At 26.2% G+C, this 12,733-nt stretch overlaps 1 long non-coding RNA gene across 1 annotated transcript; it reads right to left on the bottom strand.

Annotated features, from left to right (window-relative positions):
• Nucleotides 1–8,090: 8,090 nt before the first annotated feature.
• Nucleotides 8,091–9,362, bottom strand: LOC137830487 (uncharacterized). Its single transcript, XR_011084238.2, has 3 exons — nucleotides 9,252–9,362; nucleotides 9,026–9,100; nucleotides 8,091–8,248 (listed from the first exon to the last, which is right to left on the bottom strand). It is a non-coding gene; the product is annotated as an uncharacterized LOC137830487 (long non-coding RNA).
• Nucleotides 9,363–12,733: the final 3,371 nt, after the last annotated feature.

Below are 12,733 nucleotides of genomic sequence, written 5' to 3'. Positions count from 1 at the left end.
ATTATTTTCTGTATTTTTTACTCTAGAGATAAATGTATAATTAGATAAATGTTTTTAGACTAATTTATTATTTTTATAAAATATATTTTTTATAATTAGATAAATGTATAATTAGATAAATGTTTTTAATAACTATGAGACCAACTGATGTTCCTGGAGAGCAGGTAAAAATGTAAGTGTTTCCATTCTAAGTAAGTGACACATTAAAAGACTAAATCTATCTACAATCAACCTTAAAAAGTATTTATGTACACTTTGTATTGTTTTTGTTGTGTTCTTCATCTTCAAGGTTTTATATATATATAGTCTTCTGAAATGTGATCGTTGAAGCTTTGTAATGTCCATTCTTCACATAGTTAAAATAGAAGCTGTTGCTCTGATTGATTCTTCCGCACCTTGAACGTGTGAGTATTTCAAAATCTTATTTTATATTCTTTAAATGTGAACGTTTTAGTTTTAATCTTCTTAACTTGATCAACTGTAGAAATATGCCATATTGTTCTTCTTCAAAAACATTACCTTTGTTGTAATTTGGCGTCTTTAACATATACTTGTCCTTTCAAATTATTTCTTTATCTTTATCTGTATAAACTTGAACTTTAAGGCTTTTGCAATTTTGGACATGAATATTTCTCTTTTCAGCATTGTTCATTGTCTTCTTTGTATTAGACACTCAAATAGGAAAGTTTATATATGAGTCTTTTAATGTGTTGTATCACTTGTTTGTAAACGTCTTTCTCTTTGAAATCTTAGTTATTAGCATCTTGAAATGGCTTCAATATTCATCAATGCAAGTATCTCTTTTCAACTTCATCTCTTTCCTGTTAGATGGCCAATAAGGAAACTTCATATGTCAACTTCATACACATTGCTCCTTGCTTGTTAGACATTGTTCCTTTAACCATTTCTAGAAACATTATAATTATCAATGGACATAATAATCATCATAATAAAACATGGGTATCACTGAATAATACTTTTAATATCTTCGAATTATGGAGACCTTATATTCTCAAAATACTAATCTGTCACGTGCAAGCTCCAGTGGTTGTCTAAGTGAGCTTCGATATAAACCATAACATAAATTTTAACCATTAAACGATTCTTCCTTAGAAAGAAAACTTGTGTTTCCAGCTTTGTGCGGGTTTTATATTTCCTTTAATAGCTTATCAGAACAAAATACAAATCAGATAATAATTTAATTTACAATATAATTTGTGGGAATCACCAAAACAATATTTTTGAATTTCTTCTCATTATATAAACTTTTTATATTCAATTATTCCAGAATTAATTCTGTATTAAAAAAACTTTCCAAGTTAACATTGATCCAAATCATTGAAGTGTAATTAATATCTCATTAATTATATTTCAAAAAATATTTGATATAGAAACAATTTAAAATCTGATTCAAGTACATTAATCTTATTCGTTTCTATAATTTAGAAATGCCAAATAAGAGAAAAACATAAAATTTAAAAATAAGGAAAAAAAACTAATTTTTAAAAATAAAAGAAAAACAAAAAATTTAAAATAAAGAAAAAATATTTAATTTTTAGAAATAAAAGAAAAACAATAAATATTTTAAACAAAGAAAAAATAAATATCTTTAAAAATAAAAGAAAAAAAAAGTAAAGAAAAAAAAAACTAATAAAAGAAACTTAGGGTTTGAATGGATTCCATGATTCACAAGCCTATATATCCTTCATCCTCACTATAAACAACCGGTTTAAACGAGATTTCAATCGATAGTTTTTCTGCAAGTTGTAATTGCTTTGATTGTTTGGCTTCCCTAATTGCTCCTTCTGTGATTGTAGATAAAACTTCATTCTTAGCCAATCTTTGCGAAAATCTTTTGTCAAACAATTCACCTCCCCTCTTGTTCAGACCATTCATTCTAACACTTTATTCATAATATATCTCTTTCTTCATCTCTCCTTAAATTCCTAAAAATAACCCAAAATTGAGAATAAATAATTCTATTAATCTCGTCACACCAAAATATATTATTAAATTCTAATTTTTCAAATTAGGCTTGGGTCATAGCTTATAAAAAATTAAAATCAATAAATGTCTAAGTTTTTGCATTAAATCAATAAATGCATTATGCAATGATTTTGATAGGATTCTCTAGGCAACTTGATGGTGCAACTCTGAAGTTGCTTCAACAAATTGGCTAAGGAATTGCATAGGAAAACTTATATCCGGTCTAGTATTGACCAAATACAACAGTCTTCCAATGACTCTTCGGTATGCAGTATTATCATGCACTAGAGTGTTTTGATAAAATAATCTCTCATTTTTTCTTGACCATGGATGTTCTAGCTGGTTTGGTACTCAACATACCTGCATCAGACAAAAATTTAATAGCCTAAAGGGCTTGAGTAAGCAAAGAAAATAGAGGCCCAAAAAGGGAGAGAACGTTAAAAAGCTTCATCGTCTAATCTTCGCCTAACACATTCTCTCAACGAACTTCGTTTGATATATATCTTTGTTTGACGAGTTCTTCGTCTTATGTGATGTTATTTCATCTTATGGTCTTTTATCCTTTTTATTATTCACTTTGACTATATTCATTTTAAGAGTGAACATGAAGACTAGATCGTCTACACAACATTTACACAGTTTTGTCTAACAACCTTTTCTCATATTGTATCGTCTAGTGAGTCTCGCTCACTTTCTCTTTTATTTTTGTCTAATCTTGTGATACACATGAATAAGCTTTTCATATCATAATACACCTTATGGTGATTGTTATCATCAAAACATGTAGGCACGTAATCATGAGATTATCTAATGAGTATTGTTTCGTCTACTAACTCAATACCAACTAATTTCTAAACTTGAATAAACCGAATCATCTACAATTTAATTGAAATTAAAATGGACTACTCTATTACATGGATTCTTTACTCCTATACCATGACAATATTTAAAAAGTTTATTGTGAAAATAGAAACCATGTTTAAAGTAATTTTTATTCCTTTAAGTATAATCATTAACTATGACAACTCATTCAACCATACAAATAAAACAAAATTCATTAATTCAATTTATATTTTGTGTATTTAAAAAGTATAAATTAATTTTATATTTTTAAAATTACTCAAATTATATATATATATATATATATATTTATATTCATGATTCACATTATATCATCTTAATACTTCGACTCACAATTTACATATCACTTTCTTTCTTTGGAGAACATGTTCTAATTGTTTTTCTTAATAGAATTTGATGATAACGTTTTAAAATAAAAATTAAATGAAGATCAAAGAATTTTTCTTGATAATAGTGAACAAATAATATTTATTGATCAAGATTTATTTCTCGCAATTGTGTAGAAATATCATTTCTTCTAACAATTTCTCACTCATGTTACAAATTATAACTTTGTTTTGCACTCTTGCATGCAAGTATTCATCACGTTCTTCACAAGATCATGAGAACCTGAGAAGCAAGTAAAGTCAATGGTCAAAATCATAACCAAGTAAAGTCAATTATAAAAATCATAAAAAGAATAATTAATGAAATCAAATATAGAGAAAAAATATAAAACCCTGAAAATAAGTAGATATTTTAAGAATGTACATACCGATGTTGATGACAATGGACTTCATTAAGTTACAACTAGTAATACAATTAGAAATAGGATCAGAGGATAGTTGACTGCAATGTGATTGACAATCTTCCATACATTTTGAATATAATTTAGGAAATGGTTGTTGAGGTTCACATTTGAATGCACACTTGACTTTGCATAAAACTCCATCAATTTTGCTATCTAATTCGGCTTGTGTAAAACTTAATAGAAACATGACCATGATTATAATTCCAAGAATTTTCATTTCAAATTTTCCCATCACTCTTTTCTAAATTCTTTCTAATGATCTAAAATTTGTATAAAATGTTAGATCTCTTGTGTAATTCAAGAAAGCGAATTTATAGAGAAAACATTATCTTACTCTTTGAAAATATTTAATTAGTCAAGTATACATTACTAAAAAAAATATTAATATAATGTACATATTAATAATTTATTTACTATTTTCTTCTATAATTAATATTAATATATGTAACGAATGTAACATTTGGACTAAATAGTTTGTAAATATCAAAGCCGATTTAATGATATATATATATATAATATTATATGCATTATATATATAATATTATATGTATTATATATATATAATATTATATGTATTATATATATATAATATTATATGTATTATATATATAATATTATATATATTATATATATTATATTTATATATATTTACTTGTATTTAACAAAAAAATTCATAAGTGCATTATTAAAAAAATGTAACCAGTTTAAATGTGTCTTTTTATTATAAATTTATAAAATAAGAAAAAAATATGGAAATACATAATTTGTCTCTAATTATCTGGATGTATACTATATTTGGTAAATGTAATGCTTAATAGTTTTCAACCGTCAAATTTATCATAATATACATTAATTTTGTATTTTCTAAACATAATACATTTATTAATTTCAATCAAATGTAACTATTATACAATAAAAGCTTCATATTGTATATATAATAATATAATAAAAAATTCATTTGAAGTAACTTCTTTATTCTTTTAAATATAAATAACGGGTTATTAGAACATATTCGAAGCCTATACTTTAAATATGTACTGATAATATTTATTAAGGATGATAAAATGATTATAATATATAATAATTTATGGTTTAATATTTATATTCATTGATTTGACTATACGGTATATTTATTTTTATGCATAAATTTTTTGTTATAATACTATATTTTAAATTATACGAGGTTTAGCATACTTGCTTATCCTTTATATTATTAAAATAAAACAGATTTAATAATTATTGATTTTAAAATGAAAATTTGGATTTATAAAATATTGAATTTGAAAACAGATAAAGAATCCAAATTCTTACAATTTTACCCTTTACGTAACTACGTTTTCTCAAATTCAAATAATTATTTTTAATAAAAAAGTTACCCATACAATAAAAAAATTACAGACAACAAAATTAAAAGAAAGATATTTATTTTTGTAATTACTTTTAGTAAAAATATTTTTTTATAATTTAATAATATATTTTTATTTCAATAGTGATTATAACAACATGTATTTAGATTATTCATATTTTAATAAAAAAATAAAAAAATAATTAATTTAATAAAATAAATATTTGTATAATTTACTTTTATTTCAAAAATATTAAATATTTAATATTTTAGAAATAACTGTTATATATATATAATAGTAATTTTTACCTTTTAATATGTATAATTTATTCTTTAAACAAAAAACATATTGTTATAATTTAATAAATAAATTCATTATCAAAAAATTTACTTAGTATAAATTGTAGACAAGCATAAATAGATCTATTTTTGCTGGTTGACTTGCTCGCATGTTGACTCTAGTGACAAGCACTAGCCCCTGTTTTTCTTTTGAGAATCTGTTCTACCTCTTGTTGCTCTGGAACGCGGCTCCGTTGAAATAGAGGGGGTCCTACTTATTCATTGCACTCTGACGATCAAGTCAGTAAAGAGCTTACTAGAATTTAAGAAGTATTTAATTTCAGTCTTAGAAACAACGTACCTTAACTTGCGGTCTCAAACCCCTTTTATAGCTTACCTCTTGTAACAACTTTCTATCACGAGAATTTAATCTCAACTGAAAGCATACACAATAAGAGAAACACATTATGTTCAGGGGCGCCTTCTCTCAAGGTGTTACAATAGAAAAAAATCTTATCTCCAAGGGTTTACTTCCAAACGGGACCCAATCACATGGCCCTACAACCGAGTTGACCTGCATGTCCCATGCACCGAGATCTGACCACCGAGTGCTCTGGTCCAGTACACAAGCCCCCCAGGCTCGAGCTGATCTTGCTTCAGCGAAGAGACTATTCGCGTGCTCTAATGGCTTACTTGTCATTCTCACAATGGGCAAACGTGACACAACGCACGAAGCGTTTATGATGTGACATCTCACCATACTTAATCGTAGACGCACACGTGGCATTTTCATCTACGGTGGAAAGGCGTTGCTGCTTGTCATTCCTACATTTGTTTAAGTTAACGTTTGAAAGCCTTCTCCACTAACTGTTTCATTTCTCCTATACGCAAACCCTTCGCGCCTCTCTTAGACTCACTACGCCTCCTTCGTGAACCTGGGAAAACTCCTCTTCCTCAATCGCTCCTTGAAATAAGGTACTTCCTTTTGTTCAACCCATTACTCTACTCCTGTATTTGCATGATGCCTGTTTGGAATATTTTTTGCGATCACACTACCTGAGCTAGGTTTGTTTTGGATTTATTCTTTTCTGCTTATGCTCGTCGTTATTTTTGTTGGTTATATGTTTCCTTGCATGTGGTTTTCTTTGCCTGAATGTGTGTCTGCATTTGCTTGTGTTTGTATTTCTAGATACTCTTCTGCATCTTGAACGTGTGAGTATTTCAAATTCTTACTTTATATTCTTCAAATATGAACGTTTTAGCTTTAATTTTCTTAACTTGATCAATTGGAAAAATATGCCACATTGTTCTTCTTCAAAAACATTATCTTTGTTGTATTTTGCACATCTTCGTATACTTGTCCTTTCAAATTATTTCTTTATCGATATAAACATGAAGTCATGGCTTTCACAATTCAAGTTATTTAATGTGTCTTTTTATTATAAATTTAATAAAATAAGAAAAAAATACGGAAATACATAATTTATCTCTAATTATCTCTGGATGTATACTATATTTGGTAAATGTAATTCTTAATAGTTTTCAACCATCAAATTTATCATAATATACATTAATTTTTAATTTTCAAAACATAATAAATTTATTAATTTCAATAAAATGTAACTATTATAAAAAAAAAGCTTCTATTTGTATAATAAAAATATTTATTTGAAATAACTTCTTTATTATTTTATAATATAAATAACTGGTTATTAGAATATATTCGAAGCCTATACTTCAAATATGTACTGATAATATTTATTAAGTATGATAAATTGATAATAATATATAATAATTTATGGTTTAATATTTATACTCAGTGATTTGACTATACTGTATATTTAATTTATGTAGAATTTGTTGTTATAATACTATATTTTAAATTATATGAGGTTTAGGATACTTGTTTACGTGATTAAGAATGTGTGTTTAATAAAACGATTTAGAGTTCTACCATTCTAAGATATCATATAAATTAATTATATGGAAAATAATATGCCTGGTCATAATGTCTAAAAAACATCTGAATATATACTTCAAAAATTGTGATAAAATGTTTTATTTTCTATATTTTTACTGTAAAGATGAAATGACCTACACGACACTTCCTTAAGCCATTAACTACCTTCTTAAACGATTAACCTTGAGTAAGTTTGCTTAACTAGAGTTCTGGTAGCTTAAGGAGCAAGCTACCTCCATCCTCTTCATCTATAAATAGCTCAAATGAACCTCATGTATTCAGATTTTCATTAATTGAATGAAGTATTCTCTCACAAATCTTCTTTTGCTAATAGAGAGCCTTCTAGACCTAATGAAAACCCTAAAAAGTTGGTCTCACCTTTTTCTTCTTCCTAGCACCTAAATCAATGTCAAACCTCACTAATTGCCTCTCTTAGTGCAAACCTTCAACCATCCATCTGCCACTCCATGAATTCACCAATCCACCTCCTTGAATTGCATCACAAGTTGTTTTATAAACCCTCTTTTATGAAAACTATTATATTGGATGAATCATACTACTTATTTATCAAAATTCATCCAATTTAATTTGATGCATTTCATAAATGTGATAAAAATATAAATGTCTCTTTCAAAAAGAAAAAAACTATTATTCTCTTCTAAAAAAATAAGTCAAATATAAGAAAAAGGTTGAATTTTGTTTTCAGACTTTATAAATTTTTCGCAATGTATTCTCTGATAATTCGAAGCTAAATGATAATTTTGGTTTGATAGACGATCTTAAAAAAAATCATTTCTAAGGTTTGCTTCACAAATATCTCCTTTCATTAATGTAGTATGACTGTAACACCCCATAATTTACATATAACTATTACAATACCGGTTCTACATATTTCTATACAAGCTTACAGTTTTTCAAAATATTCCTAGTACGTGATTATGACATATAGAAATACAAATATTTACAATATAAGTTTCAAAATCAACGCCTTAAAACTCTTCTGATCCTCAGACACCTGTAAGATCATCTGCTCGTGTACATAGTACAGTCATCGCAGTTCAAACACAACACAAAAAGCAAGGGTAAGCTAGTGAAAATAAAATTTTATAATATACGCAATTAAATCAAAAGAGAAAACCAAGTTACATGATCAATTTCTCAAATTATACAATCTTCTTCAAATCCCATCATTTAAAACAATCACATAGATCTCACATGGATCTACACATCCAAGATATTCAACAAACAACATCTTCCGGAAGACCCGTATTAAGTAAGTCTACCAGAGACGAACACCTGATCCAAAGATTACCAGCGAATCCAACAGAAAGGATCAGGGTAAGTTCAATACAACCCAAGCCGTGCATCTCATATGTCACGGTGTGCATGAACTCCCCCATCAGCTTCTCACCACCTGATATCTTAGTCTATGTGACTTAGATCATCAGTGAAGCTCGAAGATCTTTATTACCACATAGGCATCAATACTTAATACACAGTAAACATCAGTCCATACATTATCCCAAATGTATGAATTCAATTCCATACCATCCCGTCATACAATATCATTCCAAACACGATCCACAACATTCAAAAACGTAATTAAAATAAAAAAACAACACTTAAATATTAAACCATCAAAATATAATATTTTTACAAATTTAAATAATATATAAACAAACAACCCAATATATATAACACACAACATCCCTGCAAGAAAAATTGAATATTGGGACCACGTCCCTTCCGCATTCAGATCTTCTATCCTAGGGTGCTATAAAAAATTAAATTTAGCTTCCCTTACCTCAATTGCTTGCTTTCCAAGCAACTTTTAGAATTTTATTCCCCACCGTTTGGATAAGCTTCAAGATTTACGGGCCTAATGCAAGTTATCCAAACAGAACAAAAATTCAGTATATAATAGAATAAGTTGAGAGGATTAAACTTCTCAACTGACCCCACAAAGATTGATGACTAAATCCTAAGGAAAAACAGAGGACAAAAGATATTTAGAGTAAAAATGAACTTACTCTGTTTGAAAATCTGATCGGGTAGAAATGTTCCTTAACTCCTCTGCTACAGCGTGGTATGATCAGATTCTAAAACAGATGAGGTATGAAGTGAGAAATTAAGAGAGAAAATAGAAGGGAGAGGTGGAGAGAGAAAGAAATGGAAGTTTTGTGCGTGAGAGGGGAGGGTTCTGTTTCTGGTTTTTAAAAAGAAAAGGTGCTGTTACAATGACAATATACAATGAACAAATATATGATATAAACAAGTGTGCTCGTCTCTTGTAATTTTCAGCTTTAAATTAGTATTGTTATGCTGTCCAATTTTAGCATACTACTTATTCTTGAGCTCTCTCTAAGCTAACCCTATACTCTTTCCTAGTGAGTTGACCTCACCTCTCACTTTGTTTCTTTATCAAGTTTGAACTTCACATTGATCTTGTCTTCTTTCCGCACCATCACATCTCTATCTCCAACAAAAAGTTAAATCATAATCAATGCAAAAAATGAGGTTATCAGCCTGAGTTCCGAATGATACTCAGTCTTAGCTAGATGTGATTATGGCATAAATAATTCTCTTGTTTAGCTAGAAATGCCTAGGAACTAAAGAATACTCGTAATGTACTTTGTTATGATAATTTACTAGTGGAACTTGATGACATTGATAATAAAGTGGACGTAATTTAGGTTTATACATAAACTAATAAGAAAAATATTACGTAAATCTTTCTCTATTCTAATATCTTTAAATTACTTATTATTATATGACTTTTAACCAAAGACTTTCTAAATGAAATTTTCAAAAATACTTGTGAAAAATTATTAAAAGTTTTAAATAAACAATTCCACTCTCCACTTAGGTATTTTCTTGCTTTCACAACTTTAGATAAAATCAAGTAAAAATGTTCACCTTATTTTAGTTTAGATAGAAAAAAAAATTCTTTTTGAATAACTAGAATAACATGTTAGAAAATGTGAATTTAAATATAATATTTTTAAAAAACATACTGGAAAACCTTTTGCAAGAAGGTGTATAAGGTCTTGTGTTGATTTTCTAAAAATGTTTTGCAAATATTTAAAAAAACTTTCAACGAGGATAACGAGTAATACAATATGTTATAAAAAAGAGAACCATAATAACACATGTTTTACACTGTCACCCCAAACTCTGTTTCTTTTCTATAAACTCTAAAGAGTTTCATTATTCAAAATCAATTATTATAAACGCTAAAGGATTTTATTAATCAAAATCAATTATAAAATCACATTAATATGAAATTTATCTAGAGGAATCACTTCATAACATTGAAAAATAAACAAAAATGTGACGTTTGACTCTCTCCAAATTATCTAGAAAACGAATTATAACTAAATCACTTGAAGATTTTTCAAACTATTTTCATGCAGGTAATTGTTTAATCAAGTAGATGTAAAATAAGTACAATTGTTATTAATTATTAAAATAATTTAATCCACCCTTTCCTTTATTTTGTACATATTTTTATATATAATATATTTTGTATTAGTTATTTTATTTATATAAGTATCAATTTTATATGAAAAGTGTTTAGGGAGTTTCTACAATAATATCTAGAAGCATATTTTTATTATTAGCAACCTTTTTATATATTTTAGATAATTATGTATATAATCGAAAACAAAAAGCCGTTATTCTCTTTTAATGAAAACAAATATAATTAATGACGCACAAATATTCTCCTTTATTTATTGTGATATGTTACCATGTTGTTAAAATACATTTATTATTACATCAATTTTATTATTTTATTTTATTCTTGTTGATCAAAATATTATTTTATTACCCAATACGATAGGTTGCGACATGTTATGTTATGTTTATTTATTTTATTTGAAAAGAATAAATTAATTAATTATTTTTATAGTTATCCTAATTTTATACATTCAAATATATTCGTATTCATTACTCATATTATATCGTCTTAATCCCAAACTCACATAATTTATATATGGCTTTCTTTTAAAAAAATTTGTAATTTTCTTTGTTAATAGAATTTGATGATAAGGTTTAAAAAAAATATATTTTATTATATTAATACTCAAGATGTAACAATAGAAAGGGAAATATAGTTGGGATTTTAAAAAAAAAAATAGATAACAAATACTCTTTATTGATCAAGATTATTTCTCATAATTGTGTAGGAATATTATTTCTTCTAACAATTTTAACTAAAAAATTCTTCAAACAAATTATAATTTCTTTACACACTCTTGTGTGCAAGTATTAATCACGTTCTTCATAAGATCATAAGTACCTGAGAAGCAAGTAAAGTAAAGTAAATGGTCAAAATCCTAAGCAATACATCAATTATCAAAATCATGAAAAAAATAATTAATGAAATCAAATATAAAAAATTATAAAACAATGAAGATAAGTAAATATTTTAAGAGAGTACATACCGATATTGTTGGCAATGGACTTCATTAATTGACAACTACTAATACAATTATGAATAGGATCAGAGGGTAATTGACTACAGTGTGATCGACAATCTTCGATACATTTTGAATATAATCCAGGAAATGCTAGTTGAGGTTCACATTTGAATGCACACTTCAATTTGCATAAAAATCCATCAGTTTTACTATCTAATTCGGCTTCTAATTCGGCTTGTGTAAAACTCAAGAGAGTCATGAGCATGATTATAACTCCAATAGCTCTTATCTCAACTTTTCCCATCACTCTTCTCTAAATTCTTTCTAAAATTCTAAAATTTGTATAAAATGTCAAATCTCTCTTGTGATATTTCAAGAAAGCTAAACATGAATTTATAGAAAAAAAATATTGTAATATTTTCTTACTCTTTAAAAATATTTAGTTAATAAATATATTTTAATAAAAAACATACTATTATATATCTATAATTAAATGTGTAATAAATGTAATATTTTGACAATGTGTCATTTTTAAAAATAGTATCAAAATATATTAAATCTCATTTAATTTATAAATCCTTGTAGGAAAACACTTGATGTTGAACTATATCCGCATTTTTTAAATATTTTTAAAAGTTTGTTGTCTTCTCTTTCTTATATATATTATATTATAAATTTATAATAATTGTAATTTTGTTGAATTAATATATAACGTAAAATTTTAAATATCATTCAAATTTTACTATATATAAAATTGACTAAGCTAATTTAGAAGTCCAAAATTTTTATAATATTGTGATAATAAATTCTTTCATAGACAGAAAATCAAACAAAATTTAGTGTTCATGCATCTATTTAAACTTATCTATAATTTATAAAAACGTATATTTTTTAATAATGAATTTATTTATTAAATTATAACAACACGTTCATTGTTTAAAAAATAAATTATACATATTAAAAGGTAAAAATTAATGCATATATAACCGTTATTTCTAAAAGGATAAAATATTTAATTATTTTGAAATAAAAGTAAATTATACGACTATTTATTTTATTAAATTAATTAATTAATTATTTTTATTAAAATA

Source organism: Phaseolus vulgaris, chromosome 11 (assembly GCF_051622355.1).
Source record: "Phaseolus vulgaris cultivar YP4 chromosome 11, ASM5162235v1, whole genome shotgun sequence".
NCBI lineage: Eukaryota > Viridiplantae > Streptophyta > Magnoliopsida > Fabales > Fabaceae > Phaseolus > Phaseolus vulgaris.
The sequence above is the reverse complement of the archived record's forward strand: the minus strand, read 5'-3'. Positions and strand labels throughout refer to the sequence as shown.